The sequence below is a fragment of the Cervus canadensis genome, chromosome 22, assembly GCF_019320065.1.
Source record: "Cervus canadensis isolate Bull #8, Minnesota chromosome 22, ASM1932006v1, whole genome shotgun sequence".
NCBI classification, from domain to species: Eukaryota; Metazoa; Chordata; class Mammalia; order Artiodactyla; family Cervidae; genus Cervus; species Cervus canadensis.
Window position 1 is genome coordinate 38,149,132 of NC_057407.1, and position 10,278 is coordinate 38,159,409.

A 10,278-nucleotide genomic window follows, 5' to 3' on the forward strand; every position below is an offset into this window, starting at 1 on the left:
TTCAGATCTGATTTGGCTTCCAAGCTGGTCTCGGATTCATTGGATAATCTGAGTTCCCTTTTCTAGAACTGGACAAGACCTACCTCCTATGCTTGTAGGGGAGGTTAAGTGAGTACCTCCCTGCGTGGTTGAAAGTGTTAAAGGCACGCTGGCTAGTACTATTTGTAGAATCACCCCCTATTCTCTCTGCCTGGGACATTCTAAGTGGCACAAGCTTGCCAAAGCGAATTAAAACAAACATTGCTTCACTCAAAGTGAAGCTGTAGCCAGAGAATCTTTTGAAGAGAATCATAAGAAAATGCTCTCTGGAAAGAAAGGTAAGGAAAAAAGCAAAATCTTAGAGGATTCATTCTAAGGTCTGTCTGGTACGTGCTGTTTTAGGGCTCTTCTTTGGGCTTCGATTTTTTTTTTTTAAGGGTTGTTTCTAAGACCCTTGGCGAGAGTGCTTTGAGATCTTGACAATCCTGTGGAATTAGGAAGGTGGCCCAACAGGGCGCCCCCAGGGGAGAATCCGGGACGCGCAGCCCCATCTCCTAGGGCAGGCATCCTAGAGCCAGTGGTTTCCTGAGTGGGCCGAGCTCCGGGTCACTTCTCGAGGACGGGTTGGCCTTGCCAAGGCTGCCAGGATGCTGTCGTCTCCATGACAACAGAGTGCGAGCGAGGAGACGCAGCGAGAGAGTGGTGTCATCCTCTGAAACCAAAAGCCCCCGCCCCCACACAGGCCGGGCCCCTGGCCGCAGGCGGTGGAATTCTTCTGGGAAGGCAGCTGACGTCGCGGGCGGCCCCTGCCCGGGTCCTGGCAGCGCTGATGCAAGCGCGGCCCCGCGCCTGCAGGCAGGCAGCCCCCGGGGAGAGCTGGCGCAGTGCTCCGTCTTGTTCCCTTCCGGCCACCCCGCCCGATTTTCCCAGCGAGGAGTCAACAGCTCCTGGGTGGCTCCTCAGCGACCAGCCCCGTAGGGGTGGGGTGGGTGGGGGGAATGTGTCTTTGCCCAAACCAGTTCTTTCCCCCTGCTCTTCCCAGACAGACTTCTAGGGAGAATCCGAGCATCCCAACCTGGCCACGTTTGGAGCAATGTGAAGGGCTCTAGCGGCTCGCAGTCATCCCCCGGGGACAGCCCAGGTTGCCCAAGATACCTGGTGCCAGCTGGTGCCAAGGAAACCGCCCCGATCACGAGGGAACCTTCTGTCTGGGTGGTGAAGGCAGTGAAGGGCCTCCGAGGTGGAGGTGATCCAGCCGGGGATGGTCTCCATCGCCCTCTGCTGGGCAAGTGAGAGGGTTGCTCTAATGTTCCCGCTGGGACCTCCCTGATGCTCGGAGGGTGGGGTGGGGACTGTAACATTTGAGATCACCCTCCTCATACAACAGACCAGGAAACTGAGGTTCAGAGAGGATCAGGGAACTGTCATTACTTTTGCAGCTACTCTAGGACCAAGTCAGGACCAGAAGTGCACTGACACCCTCACTGCACGATCTCTATGCTATTTAAAGTGTGAAGTCTTCCCCTTAGGACTCTTTATCATTGAGAGCACGCTTTTAAACGCCACCCCACTGGGAGGCCTTTCTCCACTGCTAGATCACTTTGCATCTCCAGTTCTAAATGTGGTCTGGGTCGGACCCTCAGTGTGTGTTGTGGGGGGCGGGGGGCTGGATAGGCAAAGTCAAAACTATCTTTGTTACAATACATGGGGGGCAGTATTTGTCTTCTTCACTCTTTCTTTCCCATATATGCAGTGGAGTTTTCCAAAGTCCACATGACACGTGATGTTGCAAAAGACTGGATGCAGAAGCAGATATGAAATCCAGACATCTTCTCTTAAGGTAAAATATTTAAAGAGACCAGCAAACATAGGAAACTATGCCACTCTTCCAACTACTTTAATAAAATATATGTTAATAGGTAATTTCTACTATTTTAAAATGAATTACAATATTTAAAAATATTTTTAGTTTTAGTTTCTAATATGGCAAATACTAACAGATATAACCCACATTAAGACTTCCCTGGTGGCTCAGTGGCAAAGATTCCACCTGCAATGCAGGAGGTGTGGGCTCCATCCCTGGGTCAAGAAAATCCCCTGGAGAAGGAAACGGCAACCCACTCCAGTATTCTTGCCTGGGAAATCCCATGGACAGAGGAGCCTAGCGGGCTATAATCCATGGTGTCACAAAGAGTCGGACATGCCTTAGTGTCTGAACATACACGCACATGAGCCACATAAAAAAAAAAAAAACGCAGCACTCTTTAAAAGTGTAGGTGAATCCTGATACCAAAAGATTTGAGAACAGCTGATCTTTGTAGTCTATTCCCAGTCCCTCTCATGTCACGCTCTATTTTATTTACTTCAGGGTCCTTTTCACTAAAGAAATTACCTGGTTTTATTGGGTTGGCCAAAATGTTCCACCTTATGGAACAATCCACACAAACTTTTTGGCCAACCCAATATTTATCAATGAGTCAACTGGAGATTTTATTCAAATGCAAATTAGGATTCCACAGGTCTAGGCTAGGGTTCAGTGTATGCATTTCTAACAAGCTCCCAAATGTGTGATGCTAGCTGATGCTACAAGGACCACACTTTGCGAAGCACTTCACTAGGGTTTTCTCTGCTCTTTCAGATGGTGCTTGCTGGGGACTCCTTAGGTGAAAACAAATCAGGTGGCTGGTCACTGGTGCAGTGAGAGAGAAAGTTTACACAGTGAGGACCACCTCCTCTTTGCTCAGTGCTAAGGGCCCTTGGAAGAAATTGAGGGTCAGCTAATTTGCAAAGTGGGAGAGGCAGAAAAAATGGTGTCAGGGTTTAAGAGGAACTTAACTGCCTTTGAAAATGTGCATTGAACTTCAAACAATGAACTAAAGAGTAATTCAACTAATGAGCATTAAATCAGATGACATTAGGGGCTACATTGCTGAAAGTTAGGCTTCTTCAGTTCCAGTTCTGGAATCAGCTAGAATCACCTCCAAATTTTAAAGCACATGGTAGGTAGTCGAATAATGGGAATTTCAGTTGTAATGAAAAAAAACCTTTACTGTGAGACGGGGAAAGATTCTAAATATGCCATATAACATTTTTGCATTGGGGTGGAAAATATGTTGAAAACCAAACTGCATGTAACTGCTTCTGCTATCTAATTTGGGGTGGTAGTATAATTTACATCAGTGGAAAATGAATCTCTAAAACTGGGTCTTTCCACTTAGAGAAGGGAAGAAAGAAGACTGACGTAAAACCTCTGCAGTTGGGTTACACGGCCAGAGCAGGGATTACAACCTCAAATCCTTCCAGAGGCCAGACAAGTCACGCAAACGCGGGAGCCTGGTGGATTCTGGCACAGAGCAACAGTCCGGCCTGGCTACAGGGGCAGCCATGTCTCTACTTGGGCTTCTTGCTGCTGTGTTTGACCCAGGAGCCCTTGTTGCCCAATCTCCGCCCCCCCCACCCTTTTTTTTTGAGAGAACCCAGAAACCAGGGTTTTAGTGAAATTTATTTTTTATTTGAATTTCAGGAAGAAAATAAAATTAAGCAAACCATCGAACACATTTTTGTGCTGGGCAAACACAGCAAATCTTCCCAGCTCTGAGATAAATGAGGCGAGAGACAGGTTAGGGGGGTCTTTCTCTGAGCACTGGTCTCTAGGTCCTATTGAGCAGGGTGGAGGGGGTGGAGGGTCAAGCGCTTTGCTTAATCAAATGATATTTCAGCATTTTTGTGGAAAAGGATCAGCTCAGAGGGAGGGGCATCTTGGGAAATAGAGGAGCAGAAAGTGCGAGGGAGAGAAAAAGGGTACAGTTGTGTGTGTGTGTGTGTGTGTGTGTGTGTGTGTGTGCGCGCGTGCACATGCAGAGGCAGGGGCGAGGGGAGAGGGGAGGATCGTACCTCTGTTAGGTGCAGGGGGTTTGATTGGGGGGGGCCAGGGATGGGAACTTGAGGAGAGGAGGCAGGGTTCCACCTGGCAGGGGCCTTCAGTCACTTTCATGTCCAAGGAGCAGGCAAGACCCCAGCAAGAACCCTTTGTAGGGTGCTGAACCGTTTTGGGTTTGACCCCTTGTGCCACTGTTCGCCTTCTCTGCAATTTGGGTGAGATCATTTAGCTTCTCTGGACCTCAGCTTCCTTTTAAAATGGGTAACAATAATATCTGTTTCACTTCCCGCAAGGTTCCTGCGAAGGGCAACTAAGGTACTATATGAGTGATGCTTGGCAAGAAGAGGAGAACCAGATAAATGTGAGCTTTTGGCTGACAGTTGATATTCAACCAATCTGAATGACAATGCCAGTCCAATAATAATAATAAAACTGATAATAATAGTGACACACCTGCTGTGTGCTGGTCCCATACTGAGCACACCCCATGCTTTATCTGATTGACACTTCATAACAATGACCCAATACCATCACCTCCATTATAGAGAGAGAACATAACCTGGCAACTGGGAGAACCAGGTCTGAATGGCTGTAAATATATCCTTAACCACTTATGTGACATGCTATTTCAATAATCACTCTTAACATTATAGTTGCCTGCATATTGGAGAATATTAATTATGTGTGGAGTTTTTTCCTTAATAAAGTATTAGTATAGAAGTAGTGCTTGTTCAGTAGTTCTTAAAATATCATTTTGGTCCTTCATTCAAACACATGTCTAGTGAATACCGACCACATGCCAGACTTGGGACTCCAGATTAGGAATACCTTCAGCTGTAGAAGACATAGAGCCTTTTGCATAAAATTTACAAGGTAAGAGTAGAGAAAATGTATTAAACAATTACAATACTGAGTACCAAAGGGAAACCCCTTGGTTTGAGGAAGGAAGGGGACATCTTAGCCAAAAGAATCAAGAGGAGTCAGACCAGAAGAGAAGGTGGAGGCTGAGACAGCTTTCCTCCAGGTGGAGGAAACACAGAGCAAGTGAGAAAGCCAAGGGGTGAGAGACGGTGCGAGGCCAGGGAGGAAACGAGAGTAGTGACACTCTGTGCCCGACAGGGAGGGTTAGGGGTGGGTGGTGAGAAATGATGCTGGGGAGAAGGTCATGGATCAGATCACACAGGACCTTGTGAGTCACATTGTCATGCATATATCTGTTTGTTAAAGTGTTAGTCGCTCAGTCATGTCTGACTCTCTGCGACCCCATAGGCTGTAGCCTGCCAGGCTCCTCTGTCCATGGGATTCTCAAGGCAAGAATACTGAAGTGGGTAGCCATTCCATTTTCCAGAGGATCTTCCTGACAAAGTGCTGGAACCTAGCTCTCCTGTATTGCAGGCAGATTCTTTACTGTCTGAGCCACGAGGGAAGCCCCGTGTATCTGATTACATATGTGTGTGTGTGTGTGTGTGTGTTTAAAATGTTTTCCTTAAAAACCAGACCAGAATCATGCCCAATCCTGCTTTTTAGGCTTTATTAAGATATAATTGATACACAATAGACTACATACATTTAAAGTATATAGCTTGATGAGTTTTGACATTCACATGCACCTAGGAAATCAGAATCAAGAGGCTGAATTCTTTCATCCTCCCAGGTTACTCAGGCCCTTATAATCCCTCCCTCCTGCCACTCACGACCACTGATTGCTTTCTGTTACTGTCAGTTTGTATTTTCTAGAATTTCATCAATTCCAGGTATCACATCAATGAAATCATATAGCATATATACTTTTATCTGATTTCTTTTGCTCAGCATAATTATCATGAGATTCATCCACATAACTTGGCATGGTTCCTTTTCATTGCTGAATAGTATCCTACACTGTTTTCAGATCTGCCTTTATCACTTAATATATTAGGACAGCTGGCTCTAGGTCAGATTGCCAGAGTGCAAAGATCAACCGTGCCATTTACAAATAAACCTCAGTATGTTACCCCTCAGACCCCGGTGACCACATCTGTAAAACTGAGATCACTGTAGTGGCTGCTTGGTAGGCATGTTGTGGGTGTTGAAGGAGATGCTCTGTGAGCCTGTGTCTAGCAATTGCGCTCTGAAAGTCGTCAGGGATGTTATTACTGTTAAGCTCACAGCTGGCACAGTTTAAGAAAGCATCAGGTGCAGCTGTGGATCACTGACACTGAAGCTAGAAAGCAGGAAACAGAGGCCAAACGCCCTTTGCGGTGACACCACACGCTCCAAGGTGGACCAAGCTGATTCCTGCACCTCTTTGCTCCCCAGACCCTCTCCCTTGAGCCCATAGTCACCCAAAAGTGGGAAAGAGCTTAAAGGGACTCGATAGGCAAGAGAAAAGGGAAGCTGGGTTAACTGTCATCAATTTGGTCACGCAGACAGTCATGCTTCATCATCCCAGCCCCAGAGACCCACATCTTCCTTGGTGGCTTGCTCTCATAACAGATTAAATCATCTCCAACACACAATGAGTGTGTTATATTTAAAAAGAAGGTTCTCTAAGGCTTGCCTGCAAATAAGTGTCTGTCTGTGTCCTGACCACAGTGATATAAAGTCTGCAAAAAATTATCTATATCAGGACTTGCCTGGTGGTCCAGTGGTTAAAACTCCACCCTTTCAACACAGGAGGTGCAGGTTCCACCCCTGGTCAGGAAACAGATCCCACCTGTTGCATGGCCAAAGAAAAAAAGAAAAGAAAAAAAAAATTAACTACATTGATATCTTCCTTCCAGTGCTGCATCATATCATCTTCCAGGACTTGCTGGTCAGTAGCAAAGAGGGCTGTGTATACTCTAGAAATACACCTAAAAGGCCCAGCTTTAGAGTCAAGTTGAGATCTGAGTTCAAATCCCAGTCCTACCAAATATTAGCTCTTTACTTTGAGCCAGTTATTTCAATTCCTCTGGTCTTCATCTTTTAAATGGGGGTACAAATCATCCCTAAATTCATGGTTGGGTTGTAAGGGCCAAAGGAGAAAGGAGAAGGGGTGTGTATAGGCCCAAGCACAGTGCCCTGACCTGGGCAAAAATGGTACCTGTGGGAAGTAATGGGGCTGTCAGAAACCTCTGTGTGTTTGTTTTTCTTCCCTTTTCTTCTTCTCCTTATTTTTTTTTTAAGAATAAAATAAACACTTCTTTAATTATAAGCCTTCTGTCTTTCTGTCCCAGCTTAAATCACACCTTGTACAGAAGTCTGCCTACTTTAGGCATCTCATCAGCTGGACATGAAGTCCCATGAGGAAGAAACTGAGGATGCTTTAGAAGGGAAGTTAAGTGGGACAGGAAAGTTGTCTTCAGGAAGGGCTGCCCATCAGAAAGGTGTATTTATTTAGCTCTGTTTCACCCCCGGGGACTTGGACCTGTGGGTGGGTGTGGGTGTTACCACGAGGCTGATGAGGAACTATGTTGGTATCAGAAGAGTCTGCAAAAGGAAGTGGACCGCCTCGTGGCTTCATCAGCTGCCTGTTGTAAATGTGTCTGAGGCTCGATGACCAAGTATCAAAGATGTGATCAAGGTGATTCCTGATGTAGGAAGCTGGACCAGACATTGACTTTGAGATGGATGCAGGGGGAGGTGGATAGAGTCAGGAGGGGGTGGGCAGGGTGGAGGGTCCCCCACACTTTCACAGCAACAAGAGCACTTCCTCTTTTATCTGTGTAATATATTTGGGTATCTGAAGATGTGAAAAGAATGATTTGGCTTCTTCAAAGTTTCTTATTGTTGCCTTTTTTTAAGCTACTGTCCTGGATGACCTTTGAGGCCGCTTTGAACTTTGGGGCTCTAAGATGTTGATTCAGAACTGCCTGTGACACTGAAAGCTGTATAATTTGTCAGAACTCTTAGTTGCAAGTGTCAAAACTCCTCTTAGCTTGGCTAAAGCAAATTGGGGAATGAGTGACTAGAGAAATTTGTTGCAGGGCAGTGGAGGTAGTTCTCAGAACTGTAAAAAATAAAGGCAATTGTGACAACCTATGGCTTCAGGGACTGGGACCCCGCCACTCTTTGCTGCCAAAATTCTGGCAAGTTCATCTGACTCTCAGGTCTCATTGCTCTCTGAGTGCCAGCCTCCTCCGTGAGCATGGCTGGCAGTAGCTGTGAGCTGTGGGAGAGAGAGAAAACGTCCTGCTCACAGCATCTTTGAATTGATCTCAAGCAAGGATTATGAATTGTCCCTTAAAATCAGTAGCCCACACCTTGATGGGGGATGGAGAGCTAGGATTGGCCAGGCCTGGATCACCTGGCCCTTTCTATAGCCAGGGCAAGGACCAGCCTTACCAGACTGAAAGTACAGAAAGCAGTGGCTCCTTCCATCTTGGAAAACCTTGAGAAAATGTGTACCCAAAAAAAAAAAAAAAAGTAGGGAAAACATCAGCAGAACTCTTTGGCACCCTCTTGGAGAGGGGAATTGCAAGGAAAAGAGTTCCTATTTACTGGATATTGATTTTAGGTCATAGGTCACACACAATGCATTGCAGACAATATAATGCATTACATACATTATCTTTTAAATCTGTCACAACATTGATCTGAGATGGACTTTTTTATGTATTGCTGCTGCTGCTAAGTCGCTTCAGTTGTGTCCGTCTCTGTGCGACCCCACAGACGGCAGCCCACTAGACTCCTCTGTCCCTGGGATTCTCCATTTTATGTATTAGTTTTTGCCATTTACTTATTTTTAATTGAAGGATAATTGCTTTACAATATTGTGTTGGTGTCTGCCATACATCAACATGAATCAGCCACAGGTTCCCTTCCTCTTGAACCTTCCTCCCACCTCCCACTCTTTCCCACCCCTCTAGGTTGTCACAGATCCCCAGTTTGAGTTCCCTGAGTCATATAGCAAATTTCCATTGGTTATCTATTTACATATGGTAGTGTTTATGCTTCCCTGCTACTGTCTCCATTCATCTTGAGGTAGACTTTTATTATCATGTTGCAGATGAAAAACTGATGCCCAAAGATGTTCATCAACTTACCCAAGAGAAAGTAAGAAGCTAGAAGTAAGAGCTGGGGACTGGCTCAGGCCATCCTGTGGGCCTGCATTTCGAGCTCTCTTTCACCTCAAATGCTGCAGAAGATGAGGAAGTGGGTAACTGGGTTTGGACACATATGGAACAGGGTTCCTTAAACACAAATGCTGAGAGCAGGGCTCACGTGCTGAGACTGATGAAGAAGAAACAGAAAAAGAAAAAAAAAGACAAGAGACCTGAAATTGAGGCCCAACTCTGCCTCTGCTACTGATTAGCTGGAGCTGGAAGAATCTTTTCAAAATGCAGTTCCAACTGTGTCATTCTGCTGCTTAAAATGCTTCCCTGTTCTCCAGAGATCACCCAAATCTTTCACTAAGGCCGACAAGCTCTGGCGTGTCTGCCTCCCCCTGGAGCAGCTCTGCACCTCTGCGCCCTCATGACTCTGACAGTTTCTTACAGGTTTGACAGGTTGTTTTTTTTTTTTTGTTATTGTTGTTGTAAATGCATCCCCCGTGCTTGTAATATCTCTTCCCTGCCTGCATTCTGAAGCAGCACCAGTTTTTTCCTTCCAGTTGCAGGTTTCACACATCACCTCCTGGATGGAGGCCTCCCTGCTTGCCAATAGGTCACAGTCCTCTGACAAACACCCAGCTTACTGCTTATACTTACTTCTCTTCTTTCTTTCTGGTCACACTGGAAGGAATGTGGGATCCTACTTCCCAGACCAAAGATAGAACCTGTGTCCCCTGCATTAGGAGCACAGAGTTTTAACCGCTGGACCACTAGGTAAATCCCTCTTTATTTTTTAAAATTTATTTTTAATTGAAGTATAGTCGCTTTACAATGTTGGGCTTATTTACTGCTAAATAGCAGAGTGATTCAGTTATATATATATATATATATATTATTTTTTTAATACTTTTCCATTATGCTTTATCATAGCATGTTGGATATAGTTCTCTGTGCCATACAGTAAGGCCTTGCTCCTTATCCAATCCACATATAAAAACCTACAGCTGCTAACCCCAGTCTCCAACTCCATCCCTCTCTCACCTCCCCACCGCTTGGCAACCACAAGTCTGTTCTCTATGTCCGTGATTCTGTTTCTGTTTCATAGATAGGTTCATCTGTGTCATATTTTAGATTCCACATACAAGTGACATCAGGGCATCCCTTGAAGTTGGTAAAGAATCTACCTGCAATGCAGGAGACCCTGGTTTGATTCCTGGGTTGGGAAGATCCACTAGAGAAGGGTTGGCTACCCACTCCAGTATTCTCAGGCTTCCCTTGTGGCTCAGCTGGTAAAGAATCTGCCTGCAATGCGGGAGACCTGGGTTTGATCCCTGCATTGGGAAGATCCCCTGGAGAAGGGAAAGGCTACCCACTCCAGTATTCTGGCCTAGAGAATTCCATGGACTG

The 10,278-nt window shown here is 45.8% G+C and overlaps 1 long non-coding RNA gene across 2 annotated transcripts; it reads left to right on the plus strand.

The window, feature by feature from the left end:
* The first annotated feature begins 261 nt into the window (after positions 1-261).
* LOC122424347 lies at positions 262-8,987 on the plus strand. Of its 2 annotated transcripts, none has more exons than XR_006264388.1 (3): positions 262-317; positions 1,733-1,819; positions 8,829-8,987. It is a non-coding gene; the product is annotated as an uncharacterized LOC122424347 (long non-coding RNA). The 2 variants fall into 2 exon arrangements; XR_006264389.1 differs by lacking the exon at positions 8,829-8,987 and adding an exon at positions 3,198-3,500.
* Positions 8,988-10,278: the final 1,291 nt, after the last annotated feature.